Here is a 20,121-nt window from a genome sequence, read left to right as displayed (position 1 = left end):
CGATTTTATCTCGCCATTTAGGAGATGTATTTTATTTTGATGTAATGAACATTGTCCTTTGCCGTTGAATTGTACTGATTGCCGTATTAGAATAGCAAAAGGCTGCTAGAAGTCTCCTAGATGCTTTTTAATACGTTCATCGCGGAATGCACCCATTCAAGGCCGGGACCTGTTCTTGTTTTAGTCGGATTGTTCGTTTTGAATGCAAGGACAAGACCTGGTCCATGCAAAAGGAAACGAGTCAGAGATTTGTTCGGCAGCTAGGATGGGCTAAAGACCTCTCCTCGGAATTTCGTTGTCACTGAGCTTGCATGTCAAATATTGTCAGCGTTCAAGACGCGGCCGGGTTGCAGTTGGTGATGGCGTTTGCTGTAATAAGGAAAAATCACATTTGATATGTTTTTCATCAGAAGCGTAAGTAAAGACGGTCTTGATGCAAAAAGGAGATAAAGATAATGAAATTTCACAGTATAAAACAAGACATCTGATCACTCTCCACTTCACTTCGTAATTTCGCGCTCTTGTTCTTTTTTGTCTCTCTTTGGGCGTCTGCTACGCTAAAAGTGGAAATTACAGCAAGTTTCATTATGCCCTGGGGCGCATGCCAACACTGAGACGGCTGCACGGCCCGAAATATGCAGGAAATTCATAGGGATGCACGAACAGTAATTTCTGAGACCGAATGAACACGATTCGAAGTGCCAGAAGCGAATCGAATAGAATATTTTCAGATCGTTCTTGAATAAAGAATAAACGTTTTCAATAATAATATAAAGCAGTGTTCACATCCTAGTATTCATAACGTGAACAACCTTCTGTCAGTACATTGCACGTTATGAAGCCTTGTTTACTAAGAGCACAAATGAAGCATTAGGTCCTGTGTATGCATTGTTCGCATACACAGGACTTTTTGGAGACGCGTGCGATGCTCTAGCAATTGAGCTATCGCAGCGCCGTTTTCCCATCCCCTTTCTGGGGCATTTATGTGCTACTAATAGAACTAACCCTGGGAGCGTGAGCCAGCGCCACCACTCAAAAATCTTTGGTTTGCGAAGGTTTGTTGTGAGTGGTGGTGCTGGCTAACACTCCCAGGGTTAGTTCTAGTGGTGTGTGTATATATATATATATATATATATATATATATATATATATATATATATATATATATATATATATATATATATATATATATATATATATATATATATATATAATGCCACGACAGACTTGGTGACATTCAAGTTGCGCGCCCTTTGCATTGGGCACTGTGCACGCCGTACAGTGGTGTTGTTCAGCAACAACAGGCAGCGATCTTCGTGGCACGGGCAGCCAGTTGGACCCGGCTCGCATGCGCCACGCGCACGAGGTGTCACGCGAGGAGAAGAGGAAGACGGTTCCAGCCCAGTTTGAGAACGCGACTGCCGCGGATTTCTGCACGACCGCAGTGACTTTTACTTGTGGGCACAAGTTCACCAAGTTTGTCGTGGCAATATATATATATATATATATATATATATATATATATATATATATTGTGCCCGGCGGCGCCCTCGTGTTGCTTTGGTCACCATCGCGTAAAGTCGGCCTTTGTGAAAAACTGTTTTCCTGTTACACAGGCCCATATCGCGTGCTTCGCAAAGTGACCGATTTCACCTATGAAATCGTTCTAGCCACGCCTTACGTCCTCTGCTGTGACAACCAGTGACATTGTCCACGTTGCCCGACTCAAGCCCTACAACTCTCCATGCACCTTGGATATTTAACAGCACCGTGGCGGTGCTTTTGCCGCCGGTGGGTAGTATTGCGATATCATCGAGTGATGGTCAAGAGACGAGCAGCCGCGAGAACGACGAAGTTGGTCGGTGCCCTTGGCACGAGCGAGTGTCAGTCTGGCTGCCTCGCTCCAGCGTAAATAGCGTGTAAATAACCTTTTTCGTCTGTGTCTTTCGACACGTAACCATATATATATATATATATATATATATATATATATATATATATATATATATATATATATATATATATATATATATATATTACGTAGGGGTGTGCGAATAGTGATTTTCGCGACCAAATCAAATATGAATCGAATAACGCCAGAAGCGAATGGAGTAGAATCGAATATCGAATAATTTACGAATAATGAACAGTCGTTATGACAATAATATAAAGCGATGTTTCATCCTAGTATTCTTAAAGTTGCACAAATTGAGCATTAGGAGCAAATAAGTAGTTTATTCGCATACAATGGACTGTTCAGAGCGTGCGAATGATCCCTGTAAAGAATGGTTACGTAAGCGACGTAGCCTGCTCCACAACGCAAGTTCTGATGTTTTGTCTACACTATGCCCGCGAGGGTGAAAATTCACCGCTGCTCTTTTATGTTGAATTGGACGCAGTTGACGATTTGAAATATCCGAAAAGTACTCAAAAAATATTCTCAGTCACGAATAGCGACTGTCCGATTCGAAGACCGCATCGAATAGGACGATATTCAATTCGTCATTCGAAAGTTTCGAATATTCGCACACCACTAATGTTAAGCGCACCATGAAATTCCGAACGTCTACCACGGGATCCCTTCACATGTCCAAACCAATTAGCGGCCCTATATAGATTTATGAGACATGTCGCTGTGCCAAGTGTGCGACTGGTTGCACTAGTAGCGTGCGCGTGTCCCGCTTTACGTACTTGACTGCTTCACACTTTTGCGAATGGAACTTTTTATTCGAAATATGCCACAGGGATTTAACGATCGTCGAACTTCTGTAGCAGCTACCATATGTTCTGTTCTTCGACAGTACATTAAGGGCAAACTCGCGCCCAAGCTGGCGCAGAGAAACCCCCGGCGTACTTAAACAGCGTATATAAAACCTTAGACTAAAAACAAAGAATAATCGCCGCTCTGTAAAAAGTACTGCCACCAACCGATATTACGCGACGGTGCGACGGAAGACGAAACACGCGACGGTGCCGATGCAGTCGCTGCTGCACCGGATCCAACCTTACACGTCATTCAGGCGCTGGCGGCAGGCGGCGCCACGGTATGTCCTCGTGCCCTTCGATTTAGCATACCCCGCCGCATTAAAAGAAGTCACGCAAGCCTTCTACATAGATTGTGACTAGGCGTGTCCTTTTCTCGATATACTATTGCCGTACGTGCGGATAGCCCTAACATCGATGACTCCACCGTGCCGGACATTATCGATCACGTGCTTCGTGGGTGCCCGCTGTACTTGCGAGAGGGACAAGCATTGTCTAACAACCGGCCAACTTTCTGAAGGTCTTATGTTATGTCCGTGGCCAAAGTACTAGATGTGTCAGGCACCGAAGGCCAATTGATGCGGCGTTTCCCCAGGAAAGTGAACTGGATATGCGACTGTAATAATAAGTGTTCCTCCCCCCCTTTCATTTCTTTTATTTTAATTCATGCGCCTTTATATTTTTCTCTCCATATCATTTTCTTTTTCTGCCTCTTCTTTTGCGCCCCTTACCCCAATGCGGACTATCAGGCCAGAACACTGTAGTTCAGGCTTACCTCTGAACTTTTCTCTTAAGATGAACTTTTCCACTCTACCCTACCCTCAATTTGGAATATGTGCAAAGGTTACCAATCAAGTGGTTACAATCATAAAACTATACATGGTTGATATGTGCACCGCTGAGTTTTCACTAAGATTTGGTCTCCGCCACTGCATCGATTGCTTACCAGTAAAATTATTTTTTCTCCCAAATATTCGAAGAGACTTGAACCTGTAACAAGTGTGTGTGTTGCTGATGTTCCGACCGGCTCGTCGCAAAATAGAAAGAAAACAAGGCCCCGCAGTGACTAACGCTCGAGTGCGACAGTGAGCAACAGTTAGATGTTGCACGTCCAAACACAGCGACCTGTGATGCGGCTATGACAACTCAATTACGAGCTTGCTGTTCTCATCGCCACGGAATGCGTCTGTTCTCTGCTGAGGGGGAAGTGGCGAGGGAAGGGGGGGGGGGGGTTTCGTGCTCCCAGTCATACTCTCTTTAAGGCACACTCAGTGCCACCGCTGTGATGAGGAAAGGACCGAACGTTCGAAGTGCGCTGAGGGTGCATGCGTTGTTACCGTTCGTCGTTTAATATAATATAGTGTGAATGAGACTTTGTGACACGAGGTTGACAGCTCCCCTGGGTTACGTTACGAGAAAATAGTCATTTAAGCCCGCGTGATTCAACGTAACTAATGAAACAATAGATACAAGGCAAAAAAAAAAAGAAACAAAGGAAGAAAAAAGCGGGTAATAGGAGGGAGGTGGGGGGGGGGGGGCGAGAAGCAGTAAGTTAAGAAAGTAAATGCTGTGGCTTTACGTGCCAAAACCGCGATTTGGTGATGAGGCACGCCGCAGTGAGAGACTCCGGATTCATTTTGACCATTTGGGGTTCTCTAACGTACACCCAATGCACGGGCGTTCTTTGCATTTCACCCCCATTGAAATGCGGCCGCCGCGGCCGGGATTCGGTCCCGCGCCCTCGGGCTTAGTAGCGCAACGCCATAGCTTGTCAGTACGCGCTACCACGGCCAGTCAGCAGTATGTTGTTTGGCGAGTGCGCAACTCCTACCTCTCACATTAAATCCGAGTTTAGTACATTCGACAGGCCGGGAAATGTCTATAGTATACGTATATATTACCTGTTCCAACCATGAAATATTGTAATTTCCTGCTCCAACCATGAAATATCGTAATTTCCTGCTCCAACCATGAAGTATCGTAATTTCCTATGTACATCACGAAAGAGGAATGGGTCCGTGGGACTAGATCCGGCTGGCAGACGAAGAAGCGGTTGCCAGCGCAACAGACTATTATAGGAAGTGGCCCGAGCGAACGCGCGGCGCCTGCGCTCCGGCATCCAATGATGAGCTCGAGTTATGTAAACAGACTGGCTGCCGAGCGCCTGCTGCTAGCCTTGTGCCAGTGATTCCGTGCAGTGCTGTGGGAGCTGAGGGACGCCGTTAACTCGATGGAGTTGCAAAAGCGTGACCCTCGACCCAGTCGTCCTGTCAGCGCTGCATGAAGCGCGACTTATATATTGACCTTTGGCATTCCAACGGTCTCTTTTTTTTTCTTTTTCCTCTTTCTCTCTCTCTCTCTTTGAGACTTGCGACGCAGTAATCATGAGCCGGCAGCGTCAAGGCGGGCCTGAGATGTTTGTTGAGCCTAACAAACGGCAATACCAAGTCCGTTCTCAGCCACAGCTGCTCTGTCAGCGCTGCACGGAACAAGTGACTTCAAGAAATGAGCTTTAGATTGAGCTCGACTGGGTCAAACTGGGCCATGTATAAAGCACGGAGGGAGGTCTAGAAGTAGATGTCGCCTTTTTGTACCCCAGCGTTGTGGGGTACAAAAATATTCTATATTCATGAAACATTCATGTACAGAGCTCGCTCTCATTAGCCAATCACAACAGAGGAGCTACCGGCCAATGCTAAAGCATTCTTATATGCGAACGTGAATTGATGAATCTGGCACATCCGTTCACTTAGGCGCAACGCAAATCCTTCATGGTCACTCACGGCCATGGCGCCGCTGGTGGCGGTGCGCTGGCTAACACTGGCAGGGCCAGATATACAGGGCGCCCCAACTATCATGCATCAAGATTTAAAGATATGCAAACGCCATGTAGCTGGAAAGAACCAAGGTAATGTTGTTTGTCGTCGCTTGGACATACTCAGAATATTTTTTTTGCATTCCGCCTAGTTTCATAATTAGTCTTAATTAATTAATTAATCAACGTCTCAGCTATTATAACGAGATGAAAAGTGTCAATGAGAAAAACTGTAGAGCAACATGAAAAACTCCCGATGCAGCTTTTGTTCCTCAATACGTGCTACATAAAATTGTTATTCCGAGCATGAAATAGATAAATTAAACCCGATAGTACTTCTAGCGCCCTTTGCATCCTCACCATGTACAGAATAGACAGCAATGGGAATAAAGGGCACTCCTGCCCAAGTCCCTTGTTGATATCAACTTTCTCCTCACTCCTCATACCTTCCCGTTCAACGAAAACGGTATTTTCTAGGTAAATATCTCTCAAAAGCTGTAGATATTGTCGTCTAAGCCTTCCCTTTCCAGAATATCCCACAAAATATTTCAGTCTACGTTGTTATACGCTCCTGTAATGCCTAAAAAGGACACATATAACGGTCTCCTTTCAACTCTTGATATTTCAATACACTGAGTAAGGACGAATAAGTTATCATCCAGAAGCCTACTTATTCTGAAGCCATTCTGAAGTTCCGTAGGCGAGGCGAACGAATTGTTCGATGCAGACATCACATCTAACGAGGTGCGGGTGGTCCTACAAGACCTACGCGGCAACACGGCACCGGGTGCCGACCACATCCGTTTCGCAACCCTTCGTAACCTCAGTGACGCGGATATTAACCACCTCACCCATATCTTCAATGATTGCTGGCGCAAGGGCATGCTTCCCCAAGCATGGCGACACGCCGACATCACACTGATACCCAAACCGGGCAAGCCTGTTAAGGTTGAAAACTTACGACCCATCTCCTTAACATCCTGCATTGGTAAGCTCAAGGAGCATGTTCTCTTGCGGCGTCTGCAGCCCTTCCTCGAAGAAAAATCATTCTTTTCTAACTCTCAATTCGGATATCGGGCTCATCTGTCTGTCAAAGATGTGCTTTTACAATTGCGAGAGGAAGTCATAGGACCTCCGTCGTCCGCCCAAACTAGAGCACTCATCGCCTTAGACCTAAAAGGGGCATTCGATAATGTTGAACATGACCTCATCCTTCGCAATGTTGCACATTCACACTGTGGAATTCGTATGTACAACTATATCCGCGCATTTCTTCGAGATCGCACAGCCACCGTAGGAATGGGACCGCATCGATCCGGTACGATTCGCCTTGTAGGACGTGGGACATCCCAGGGCTCAGTTCTTTCCCCTACTCTATTCAATATCGCGCTCGCAGGGCTCCCCCGGCTACTCGACCAGATCCCTGATGTCGCCCACGCTATTTATGCGGATGACATTACTATCTGGTCGACACGGGGTTCCGACGGAGCCATCCAGGACCGACTGCAGCAAGCAGTCGATACAGTTTCCGAGTACGCGAGAAAATGCGGCTTAAGATGTGCTCCGGAAAAGTCGGAGCTCATAATCATTCGCCCCCGGAGCCGTTCCTCTACTCCCCCTATCACTGTGCACGTGGATGGCACACCGATACCACAGGTTAATCGTGCTCGTATCCTCGGCCTACACGTCCAAGCGGATGGCAGGTCAAACTACCCTGTTTCCCTTCTTTCCAGACAGATTGAGCAAATTCTGGCCATGATCCGGAGGGCATCCAACAGGCGCTCGGGCCTTCGAGAAGAGGACCTTCTGCGCTTGGTGGAGGCATGCGTGATCAGCCGCCTTACATACCATCTCCCATTTCAGCGGTTGACCCAAGCGCAACAATTTCGCATAGACGCAATGATTCGCAAAGCGACGAAGCTGGCCCATGGCCTCCCGAACTATACTTCCACACACCGTCTCCTTAACTTAGGGACACATAACACACTAGGCGAGCTGCTAGAGGCACATTGGGTCAGCCATCGCCAGCGCCTCCTACTCACTCCTACTGGCCGCCATCTTCTCGCACGGCTAGGATACTCTGTCCCACCCCTTGAGTCTGAAACCCGTCCAACGATCTTGTCGTCAGCGATACGCCAAGCACTAAGTATTCATCCATTGCCACGTAATATGCACCCCGAGCACGACAAAGGGCGGCGCAAAGCCCGTGTACGATACCTTGGCCGCATGCTTGCAAACATCCCGGAAACACATACTTTATACACGGACACATCACGCACTCAAGAGGGCTATACCTCGGTAGTTTTGGATGGCACCGAATCCCTGAAAGACTCTGCTGCAATGCGTGGAACAAATCCCGCTGACGGAGAAATTCTCGGTGTTGCTCTTGCAATTCGATACGCCATCCGTGTTCCTGAGGAAGTGTATATATTGACGGACTCGCAACAGGCATGCCGGGCGTTCCTATCAGGACATGGCATCCCGAGAGCGGCGCACCAAATTCTCAAACAAAATACACCAACCACACCTCGCCGCATCCACTTACTCTGGACCCCTGGTCATACCTCGCTGCCGGGTAACGAACGCGCACATGCGGTTGCCCGAGAAATATCCCTCTGGGCGACTCGGCCTGGTGAGGCGACTAGTTCAGAGTGGGGGGATCCCTTGCTCCGTTACAAAGACATACTCCGTCATTATACACGTATTCGTCGCACCCACGCGGCACCACCGCCGTCCTTCTCGCGGGAGGAAGCAGTGGCATTACGCCAGTTACAAACCGCAACTTTTCCTAATCTTGTCTCTCTCAATAAATTCTACCCACACTGTTATGCAGATCGTTGCCCTGGCTGTGGCAGCTCGCCCACAATCTTCCACGTCACGATTGAGTGCACTGCAAACCTCTTTCCTCCCTTGCCAACTCTCCTTTACCCCCTACGCAACAAAGAGCTGTGGGACGATGCCCTCCGCGACGGACCTCCCGAGGTCCTCCGAGCTGTGATACAACGGGCTCGAAACATCGCCGGAATCAACTTAGGGACCCTGGACTGAGGGTTCCTTCCACACTACTCTCGCCATTCAAATATTATTAATAAAGATGTTTTACTCTCTCTCTCTCTCTCTCTCTCTCTCTCTCTCTCTCTCTCTCTCTCTCTCTCTCTCTCTCCCAAAATGCAATTATTCTGTGTTTAGGACTTTCAGACTGACTCCAACCAAATAAGTTAATTTTGCTAGCCCGACGTTTCGGAGTCTATTCGGCTCCTTCTTGAGAGGTTGTTCTTCGTGAAGGGGGGGGGGGGGGGGCGGTGCGCAGCTTTTAGAGGGTCTCTTGCAAAAAAAAGGAGGGGAGAGTACGGAAGGTAGGGAGACACTTCACTTATTTGGTTGGAATCAGTCTGGAAGTCCTAATCAATTTTCCAATCGGACATGCCATGCTGTCTAAATGTTAGCTTCATTATTCTCTGCCCATGCTTGCAGCTTTAACTTAATAGCCTGCATTGCTTACCCGTATATGACCGATGTAATGGTCAACGGTCTATACGAGTGAATTTTATCTTTCTCCCCCTTTTCTTTATAAACTAAATTCATTCTATTTTGTCGCCAACTGCCTGGTATTCGTTTATCTTTTAGACTTTTTCCTACTGCTTTCAACAGAGATTCCTTACTTTTTGGTCCTAGTTCATTAATCGGCCTAACGGGAACCTCGTCTAGCCCTGTGGCTCTGCGCTTAGGGATTTTCGGCTTTCTTCCAGTTGAAATTTGTCTGCACCAGCTCCTTTTCCATCTGGTTCTCTTTCATACTATTCTTTCCTCGTCAGCCAAGTACAAGCCAAGTACAACTCGTCATTGCCTTGGAATGATTCGGCTGTTATATTTCGGATGTAATTTAAGGCCGCGTTCCTTTCCAGTTTGTTTCCACCTTCGTCTAAAATATGTTGCTGTATTGTTGTTGACTTTCTGCCTAATAAGTTTATGTGGGGTCAAAATATTCTAGGTGCAGCCTCCTTTTCCTTACGTATTTGTGACAACCGACGTTCACTTTCACCTTTTATCTTTGCTTGCACGAGTATTTGAACCATAGGTTTTTTCTCGCGGTATACTTCCCATTTCCCGGCAGCTTCATCCTGCGGCAACTGCGCTTTTTTTTTTTTTTTGCCTGCCTTGCTTTCGCGATGCTTTCCGTCGTTCGGCGATCGCTTCTCGTATCTCCTTGTTCCACCAGCTTTCCGGTTTCTTTTTTTTCCTTCCCAACGAACATGTTGCTTCTCTTTCTGTATTTCTGTCGTTATTACAGTTAGAAGCTCACTATATTCCCACTCTTTGTTTGGCCATTTGCCAAGTTATTCCTCAACTCTTGTGACTATATTTGTTATTTGTTCAGTGTTAAAATTTGGACTGGCCATTTTGCGCTCCTTGCTCGCTTTCCCAACTGCATATCCTTTTTTCAAAACGATGCGTTTATGATCACTCCCTATGCTGCTATACCCTTCCTCGTCAATGACAATTTCTCTCAACTTATTATTAATTCCTTCTGTCATCAGACAGTAATCAATGGTCGATTGCCGGTTTTCCACTTCCCACGTGCTGTGCCCGTCACACTTAGGCCTTGTATTCACGATAACGAGGCTATGTTGCGCAACGATAAAATATCTAGCATTGACTTCCCGTTGTTGTCGGTATAGCCATCTAAATCCTGTATGCGGGCATTCATATCACCTAGTAGGATAGCTAGTAGCTATCCTACTAATCGCTAGTAGCTACTAGTAAGATAGTAGGATAGTAGCCTCCTCCATTGGATTGGATTGGAGAAACTTTATGTATGCCTGCAGTTGGGCGCTCGCGCGCCCCGACGAGGGCCTACGTCATCCTCGAAGGTGCCGTTACTCGGCGCGGGTCTCCGCTCGCCGTTGCCGGCTCGCTGGGTCCGTGCCTTTCGAGCGCCTCGAGGACCTGCTGGACGGCCCAGAGCTGATCGTCTCGGTCGAAGCTCTTCGCGGCTGCCTCGAGCCGCGGTGGGAGTGTTCTTGAGTTAGCGTCTTCTGGATATTTAATGCAGTCCCACAAGATGTGCGTGTAGTCTGCGGTCGCCCTCCGGCAGACTCTGCACATATCTGTCGGATATGTCTCGGGGTACATGCGATTCAACAGTTTCGGGCTCGGTAGCGATCCGGTCTGGAGTTGTCTCAGTACTACCGCCTCCGCTCGACTCAGTCTCGGGTGCGGGGGTGGAAGAGTCCTGCGAGCCAAGCGGTAGGCCTTCGTGATTTCATTGTAATCCGTCATGCGGTCCTTGGTTCCGAACCACGTCGGACGGTCTGTCGCCGGGGCGCGGTTGGTTAGCGCTCGCGCCGCGGCGTGTGCCGTCTCGTTATGGTTCTCATTGCGTTCCGACGCATCGCCCGCATGCGCCGGGAACCACTTGAGTCGTACTTTTCGTTCGTCTAGTTTTACCGCTCGCAGTACGCGCTCAGCCTCCCTGCAGATTTGCCCTTTGGCGAAGTTTCGCACCGCCTGTCTTGAGTCACTCAGCACCGTGTGGCAGTCTGCGTCGGCGATGGCCAGGGCGATGGCTACCTCCTCCGCTTGCTCCGCTTCGGTGCTTCTCACGCTCGCTGCCGTCCTTGTGGCGCCGGTTGACGCCTCTATGACGACCGCTGCGAAGGCGTTCCGTTGGTATTCGGCCGCGTCCACGTACCGCGCATGTTCGTCGTTGGCATGCTGGTCGATGAGAGCCTTGGCCCTCGCCGCTCTTCTTCCCTTGTTGAACTCGGGATTCATGTTCCTCGGTACGGGGTCGATTCTGGTCTGGCGTCGGACCTCTTCGGGGACGGGGAGCTTCATCTCCACCTCGTTCGAGCGTCTTATTCCCAGAGCGTCCAGTATCTTCCTCCCGGCTTTGGTCATGGACAGCCGCTCCAGTTGAGAGGTCCGTTGCGCTTCGGCTATTTCTTCGAGCGTATTGTGTAGCCCGAGTTGTAACAAGCGGGCCGTGCTTGTGGACTCGAACAGGCCCAGCGCTGTCTTGTACGCTCTTCTGATGAGCACGTTGATTTTGTTTCGTTCGTGTTGCAGCCATCTGTGGTAGGCTGCAACGTACGCGACGTGGCCGATGATGAAAGATTGGACGAGCCTAATTAGGCTCTCCTCTCTCATGCCAGCCTTTCTGGAAGTGACTCGTTTGAGGAGTCGAATCGCGTTGGCTGTTTTTGCCTTGAGACGGGTGATGGTTTCGCCGTTCCTTCCGTGCTTTTCGATGACCATGCCTAGGATCCTAATTTTGCCGACCTCGGGGATTACGTTGCCGGATTTGGTCACGATTCTGATTTTTTCGTTTTCGCGTTGTCTAGTCTTGCCTCTGCTGTATTTGGTAGGTGGGAGTATGAGAAGCTCCGATTTGCTCGGCGAACATCTCAGTCCGGTGCCTTCCAGCTGGTCTTCTATTGCGTCGACGGCGGCTTGCAGCGCGCCCTCGATGTGGGCGTCGCTGCCACCGGTCACCCATATCGTGATATCGTTCGCGTAGATGGTGTGCCTGACGTCTTCGATGCACCCGAGCTTTTCGGCCACTCCGATCATTACCAGGTTGAACAGCATTGGCGAAATGACCGATCCCTGTGGTGTTCCGGTGCTCCCGAGCTTCTTCTCTTGCGTCTGTAGGTCGCCTGCTCGTAGCTCGACGGTCCTGTCCGTGAGGAAGCCCTTGATGTAGGTGTAGGATCTTTCCCCCATGTTGAGCTTGGAGACTTGGGACAGAATCGCCGAGTGTTTCACCTTATCGAAGGCGCTCTGCAGGTCGAGCCCTAGGATGGCTTTGTTGTCGCGGGCGCTGCCGCCGTCATCGATGATTTGGTGTTTGAGCTGCAGCATCGCGTCCTGCGTGCTGAGATGCTGTCTGAAGCCGATCAAAGTGGCCGGGTACAGCCCTTCTCGTTCCAGGTAGTCTTGCCACCTGTTGAGCAGGACGTGCTCCAGCACCTTGCCCACGCAGGACGTGAGCGAGATGGGCCGGAGGTTATCCGTGTCCGGCGGCTTCCCCGGCTTGGGGATCAGGATGGTCTTGGCTGTCTTCCACAGCTTTGGCAGCGCTCCCGCTCTCCAGCACTTGTTGTAGTATTGTGCGAGCTTTTCAATCGAGCCGTCATCGAGGTTCTTGAGCGCCTTGTTCGTGACGAGGTCCGGGCCGGCTGCCGACCGGCTGTTGAGGTCGTGCAGGGCCGCGCGTACCTCCTCGACGTCGATGTCACGATCGAGGTTCGCGTTAGGCAGGCCGCTGTACGGCGCGTGTTGTTCGGTAGGTGTAGTCGGCAGGTATTTGTCGTTAATGCGCCTGGTGACTTCGTCGACGCCGTGTGCTGAGACCGCCCGATGTATGAGCTTGGCGAGTCTGTCCCTTTGGTGCGACTTGGTCTTCGTTTCGTCGAGCAGGTGCCGCAGTAGGTTCCACGTCTTCCCGCTATGCATCTGCCCGTCTGCCGCGTTGCAGATCTCGTTCCACTGTTGCATGCAGAGAGCGCGGCAGTGATCCTCGATCGCTCGGTTCAGCTCCGCCACCTTCTTTCTCAGTCTGCGGTTAAGCCGTTGTTTCTTCCAGCGATTTAGTATCGACTGTTTGGCCTCGATGAGATGCGCAAGCCGGCTGTCTACTTTGTCGATCTCCGCGCCCGTTTCAATCTCTTTGGTCGCGTCGCGTACGCTCTTGGTGATGTCGGCCGTCCACGAGTCGATGTCTTCGATCTCGTCGTCACCGTCGCTCTTCTGGCTTCTGGCGTCTCGAAAGGCATCCCAGTCTATCCATCTGTGTGTTTTGACGCTGGTGTCGTTGTGTTCCGGTACGCCGATTTCCACGATGGTGTGGTCGCTGCCTAGGTCGATCCCCGTGTTTCTCCATGTGATCGCGCCCCGGATGTCGTTCTTGACGAACGTGAGGTCTGGAGTGGTGTCCCGGGACACGGAGTTACCAATTCTCGTCGGATGTGTCGGGTCCGTGATGACGGTAAAGTCGAGTTCCGTGGCGTCTTGGTACAGGTCGCGGCCCTTTGCTGTGTACTTGTTGTAGCCCCAGGCAGGGTTCATCGCGTTGAAGTCTCCGCACGCGATCAGGGTGTTACGGCCCGCTGCGGTGCTGGCTCTGTGCAGTAATGTCTTGAATCTCTGTTTTCTCTGAGATGGCTTGCTGTAGACGTTGAGCAGAAATATGCTTCCTTTTCTCTTCTTGCCAGGGATGATTTCGGTCAGTGTGTGCTCGATCTTGAGATTGCTTTGCAGCTCATGTTCGACGAACGTGAGTCCCTTCCTGACCAGGGTGCACAGGCCTCTGCCGTCGGGCGGTCCCTTGTGCACTCTGTAGCCGGGGAGGGACGGTGCGTCGGTTAGTGTCTCTTGTAGTAGTATAACGTCTGGCTTGCGCGCGGCATGTACGATGTGCTGTTGGATGACTGCCTTCTTCCTTCCGAAGCCGCGACAGTTCCACTGCCACGCGGTTACACCTGCTGCTGCTGGTGTTGCGTTGGCGGCCATGATTGCGTTGCCGTGTACGGGGCTCCCTGGTTGGGTGGATGATGCGCGAAGAGGGGCGCAAACGTCGGGTGGCCTACCATCGGCTGTAGGGTCCTTTCGATGTAGGCGAATCTGTTCGTGTTATCGGCTCGGTAGGTCTCCATTGTTTGTTTCAGTGCTGTCACTGCTGCGATGTTTGTCGTGATTAGCTGTTCGAGTTTGCTGAATGTCGCTTCGAATTTCGCTTCGAGGCTGTCGATGCGATCGTTTTCTGTTTGCGTGTGCGTGGCCTCGATGGCTCGCTTCTTCGGTGCCGGTTCCTCTATGGCTTTCTCCTGGATGTTCGTTGTCGTTTCCTCGGTCTTGCTTATGCTTGGCGTGGGTCTCTGTAGAGGCTCGTTGTTGCATAGCAGCAACTGACGAATCTTGGCGATCTCTTTCGTGAGGTTGTTGATGGTCGCTCGCAACGCCGCGTTTTCGTGTCTTAGGAGCTCATTTGCCTCCCGGACCTTATTAATATCTTCTTTCTTCGTGGTTTCGGTGATTTTCTGCACGTTCCTTATGTTGTTTCCTTTCGCTGCGTCGACCCAGCTCACTCGCTCACGTGACGGTGACGTTTTCCTGCTGAGGCTTCTCTTGCAACAACTGCTGTCTCTGGATTTGGGCGCGCGGTTTTCCGATGGGGTCCTTGACTTTCGCGCAGCTGGCGGCTTGTCCAGTGGCGGGAAATCGCTCTCCGACAGTAGCTGGCGTTCGGCCTGTCGGCGCTCCCATTGTCGCTTGCGCACTACGTAGGGGATCTTGTATTTCGCCTTGCACGTTCGGTCTCCGGTCGGGTGTTCGCCTCCGCACAACTGACATTTTGGGGTACAGCGATGGTCTTCTGTAGGGTTCGCGAGTCCGCAGGCCAGGCACGTCTTGATTGTGGGGGTCGGGCAAACGTCCTTGCGGTGTCCCACTCGGCCGCACTGCTGGCAGACGTCGATCTGTTTCTTGTAGAGGCGGCACGGAATCAGGGTGACTCCGTATCGGACAAAGTTCGGTACCTTGGGCCCCTGGAACACCACAATCGCAGTGGTCGTGCTTCCAATCCTTTTTGAGGCCACTGCTAGCGGGTTCCTCTCGTTGACGATCTTTCTATCTAGCTCTTCGGCGCTCGCGTCGATGGGGATGCCTCTGATGACGCCCTTCACGGTGTCGTGAGGTGCCGTGCGATATGCGCTGACCTCGTAGGGTTTGCCTTGAATGGATATTTCCTGGATTTTAGCGTACCTTGCCGCGTTGTCTTCGTTCGGTGTACTTACGACCATGATGTTCTGTTGTGTGTTGGGGCAGATGGTGTCCGCGGCGCTTTCCTCGCTCGTGATCTTGGCCGCAGCGAGTATGGCCGCAGCGACGGTGGTGGTGCCGGTCTTGACGATGTCCAGTCCCCCTCTGGGTCTGACAACTATCTTGGTTTCTTCTAGTGGCATGGCTGGCATGCGTGCTGCCTTGATGGCCGAGGCTCTGACGTTCTTGTAGAATTTTGACCTCGTGCTTGTTTGACACCCGCCGGGTGCGTCGGGCTTGCCGCTGGCGGGGGTCCGCTGGCGCAGCCTCGACATGCGTTCCCCCGCGAGCGTCCATCCGGCGTCGCTGTGGTATTCCTCGGGTGATATCTCTGTTCCCTAATCTTGAACGCACATGTGATTGTCCACGATCATTGTTGTTTCAGAGGGCGCCTCCATCTCGGAGCTGACGAGTGGCAGCCGCCGAGGTGTACGGCAGGCCGCTGTCGGTGCGACGGTGTTGTTGGGCCGAGTGTCCGCGGAACACGCCTAAGCCTAGCAATCCTCCTAAGCCTCCTCCAGAATTTTCCGGGGATGGGGGGCTGACTCCCCCCCCCCGCCCGGCGATGTCGAAGACCCCTCCCTCCCCCCTCCCCCTCCCATCTAACGTGTCATTGCCAGAGTTTTGTCAACCACATGATTTGACGTCTCTTTTGGCTTGTCTCGACCTTTTCACTTAAAATTTTATTGTGGTTATAGTCATTGTTGGCGCAGACGTGCACAGATTTTAATTCATGCTTTGCTTCTACAAACCCTAACAATAGGAGAACAAGCGATTTAGAAGTACCAGCGGCGGCTGCCTCATCCGTATTTTCTCAGTTCAACATCATTTTAAGTTTCCACTGTAAACACCACGTACATATAAGATATATTTAAATATATACGCAGGGCAAAGTTCATTATATTTTTTAAGAGAAAGAGGTATTAATTAACAATTATTTTTAAAGGCATGGATAGCTTATACCTTGAGAATGAATATGTTGCTGTATATTCACCTCGCTTCAGAACGCTTTGCCTGCTTTTCTGACCCTGAAAAAAAGAACTGTAGACTTTTGTGACCCCTTCGGCAGAGTCTTTATCAACGATGTTGTATCAACATGAATCGTATGTGTCTCAGTATCGCTTCTTTTTCCAGTAATCATAGCTAAATACTCATTGAGAAACACTTCTGATAATTTACAACATTTATTAGGGATGAAAACATCGTCATTTGCATGCAGAGGTCATAAATATATACAGAGTGTCCCAATTAGCTATCATGCACCAAGATTAAAAAAGAAGCAATGTGTTACTCGAAGGAAACCTAGTCCATATTGTTTCCAGTACAGTGGAGTAGCTGCCAGTAATTTTTTCGTAACTGAGATTTACTTAGTTAATTGTAAGTAATTATCTAGTTCGCGACGTACTATCACAATTATCAGTGTCAATGAGGCATTTGTAGGCGCAGCCAAGGGACATCTAGCTGCGGTATTTTCAGCGACGTGCTAATTGCTTTCTAATTTTTTCCGGCTGATAAATAAAACCTGCGAAATATGGCGAACACTACGTGACTTCGCTCCCACCCTCATCATAAAGCAGCGCTCTCGAACAGGCTCCCTCTGAGTTAGCCAGAACGAAATGAATGAAATAAAGAAAAAAAATTAACACCTGAGCACTCCGTACAGACGGGACAACCAGCGAAGTTGAAACGTGTGGTCCCGGTGTTTATCACTGGGTTAATCCAGACAGTTCATTAAACGACGGCTTGGGAGGCTGCCGGATCCTTGGTACACAGTTGCTGCTTGCGCTCGTCTGCACGAGCCTGTTCTTGTGCCCGGGCTGCAGCATCGGGACAGCGTAGACGAGCTCGTTCCCGGTTCTGCTCGTGGTGTTGCTGATCGAAAGCTGCTTGCTCCTCAGGGGTACGTATGACGTGCGGCCTACCCATTTCGGAACCGTAAACAAACTGCTGCGTGTCCGCTCGACTGCCACGTAGAGCAGCGACGCCAATACTGGCGCAGCCATCGCGACCCTCTCTTTCACTTTTTCTTTTCGTGCATTCGCATGGGTTTGCGCCGGAGGAGTTTTCGGCGCACACCACGACAAACGGACGGACGAATCGGCTAGCCATATACAGCTTCGCTGTAAAACATCGTGATCCAGTCTTATCTGCGGCGTCTCGGCCGAAGTAAGCGTCGCATTTGGTGTTAGTTGGAAATAAGCCATGATAGCTGTTGTCTTAGCGTAGATAAAGCGCACGAATGGTTCTTCTTTCTTTTTTGTTGCCACAAAGCCTACGACCACAAAAGAGAATTGACGTCAGTGAAAATGTTCAAAGGTGCGTTTTGTTTCGTCCCAGTCGCCATGTCTTTCTCTAATGAGCAGAAGGTAAAAATGATCCTTGCCTTGTTAGCTGCAAATGACAAGAGGAAGGCCGCAAATACATATCAGTCATGCAAGTGTGGCGGTAGACCAAACGCGTCGACTATAATCAGAAATGATGAAAACCTGAGACGAAACGGCAGCTTCAAGAGACAGCGGCGTAGGACTCCATCTTTTGAGTCCTAGCCTACGCACGGATGTTCTAGCATTTGTGGGCTCAAAAACTCATGCTAGCGTGCGGAACGTGGCCGCCCAGGTACCATTTTCCAAGTCATCAGTTTGGAGAATTCTGAGCCACGGCACTTTACCTGTTGAAGTGAGTGATATGCATACTGACAGTGAATCAGTCAATATAACTGCGGTTGAATAATTTGAAGGAAGTTTTTGAAGAGCTAAGATAACGACTGATAGTTCAGCCAGAAATATGGTGTGAAATCCAGAAGGCGTAATGCATGACCAGGATAGGGACTCGGAGACCCACACCCGCTTTCGCCTCACTCATTGATGCATCAGTCGTGATCACATGATCTATTCCCACTTGCGCTATGACCTTGTAGCATACCATTTAAATATTTAGTGGGCAGGAGTCTGTCATTTCATGGAAATATGCCATAAAATTAAATATTTATTATAGGCAATGGATTGTCTGCACAAATGATCGATCTTACGTACATTAACGTTTATTGGATCTAGCTCAGCTTGTACAAATAAAACCTGAGGTCTACGTAGGCGGGACCAATGCTAATTGAAGAATGTCCTCATTTCACTAATAAATACAACTTATGATCGTCTCAAAGAATATTCATAAATGTTTAAATACGTCTTTACTGTTAGAATGTGGAATCGGCAGAGAAGAGTAGGCAGTCGGTGCTTCTTGATATGAAACATTGTTGGCTACTAATTTTGGTAAACCAGGACAATTCCGGAAAGCCTCCTCTCTAGAAGAACCAGGGGGTTAATTTTGTATGCTGGCCCACCAAAGAGTAGCAGGCACCCAAATTCCATCATCGGTTGAACGTACAAGCGATAAATCATTGTTAGAGTATCCCTGCGTAGCACAGCGCAATGTCGGCCAAGTCTACTTATCATGCCAACAGCGCGTGCTGCCCTAGATTTAACGTGATAAACGTAATTTCGCCAGCTCACTGTCGCGTCATATATTACACCTCGATATTTGATAAATTCAACTTGCATAATTATTTCCCGACGGTATTGGAGAGAGATATTTAGCGCTTCATTCAGTGGAAACACAATCAAGGAACTTTTGTTCACATTAAGCGACACTCGAATATCTGTAAACCAAGCTTCAAGCGTTCCTAAGTATGACTGCAGTGTTCTTTGTAATGAGTGGATATCGCTCGCAGAGGCAAAGAATGCTATGTCGTCCGCACAGACATATACTTGTACGGTATCTCACAATGGAATCGAGCTTAATAAAATGTTAAACAAAATGGGAGAAAGGACAGATCCTTGAGGAACTCCTCTTCATTGATTATATTTTTTAGACAACAAGCCACGTTGGGAACAATGAAATTTACTATCCTTTAAAAATTCATACATACAATTTATAATATACCGAAGAAAAATCATGCTATTTAAAGCGTTAAATAGCATGGCGTGTTCTACACTGTCGTATTATGCTTTAGCTAAATCAATGGTCACTAAAGCTGCACACTGCCGCCTGCGCCGTGCAAGCTTAATGCGTGCCTCTAAATCAACATGTGCCCACCATATCGAGCATCCAGATCTAAATCCAATTTGGCATGGGCTTAATAATGTTTTAGCATTAAAAAATTTCATGATACGAATGTGCAATACCCTTTGTATTAATTTTATAACATTCGAAGTTAGTGCGATTGGCTTTAAATAATCTATGTTTTTGAGCAGGGGGATTATTTTTGCGAGTTTCCGAAACCAGGAGGTATCCATACGTTCACGAGGGAGCAATTAACTATATTGGAGAGGTCGTGCGGGAAGAGGTCAAACAATATTTTGAACATGCCTGATGTAATGCCATCTGGACCTGGGGCTGTGGAAGGGAGCAGTTGGACAACGTGCTGAAGCTCTTCCATTAATAGCTCTAAGAAATCATCACCTGACAGAGCCCCTACGAAGTTTACCTGCAGCTGAGTAGTAAAGCACTGTTCTAAACCTTTAGCCCGCATCTATCTTTAGCCTTTATCTAAACCTTTATCTAATGATTCTAACAATTCTTTGTATGGCAGGACAACTGAATCGATATTTATGGGCACTGGAACGGCCTTGAGAGAACGGAGAAACCTGAACAGGGCTTTTTTATTACTGATTTTCTATAAAAAATAATGCCGTTTTTCATCATAATTATCCTTCGCTAACGAAATT

At 49.0% G+C, this 20,121-nt stretch overlaps 1 pseudogene; it reads right to left on the bottom strand.

Moving 5' to 3' along the window:
* Positions 1-13,574: 13,574 nt before the first annotated feature.
* On the bottom strand, positions 13,575-15,892 carry LOC142572079 (uncharacterized; annotated as a pseudogene).
* Between the last annotated feature and the right edge of the window lie 4,229 nt (positions 15,893-20,121).

This window comes from Dermacentor variabilis, chromosome 2, assembly GCF_050947875.1.
Source record: "Dermacentor variabilis isolate Ectoservices chromosome 2, ASM5094787v1, whole genome shotgun sequence".
Lineage (NCBI taxonomy): Eukaryota > Metazoa > Arthropoda > Arachnida > Ixodida > Ixodidae > Dermacentor > Dermacentor variabilis.
This window is presented reverse-complemented; position numbering and strand designations above follow the sequence as displayed.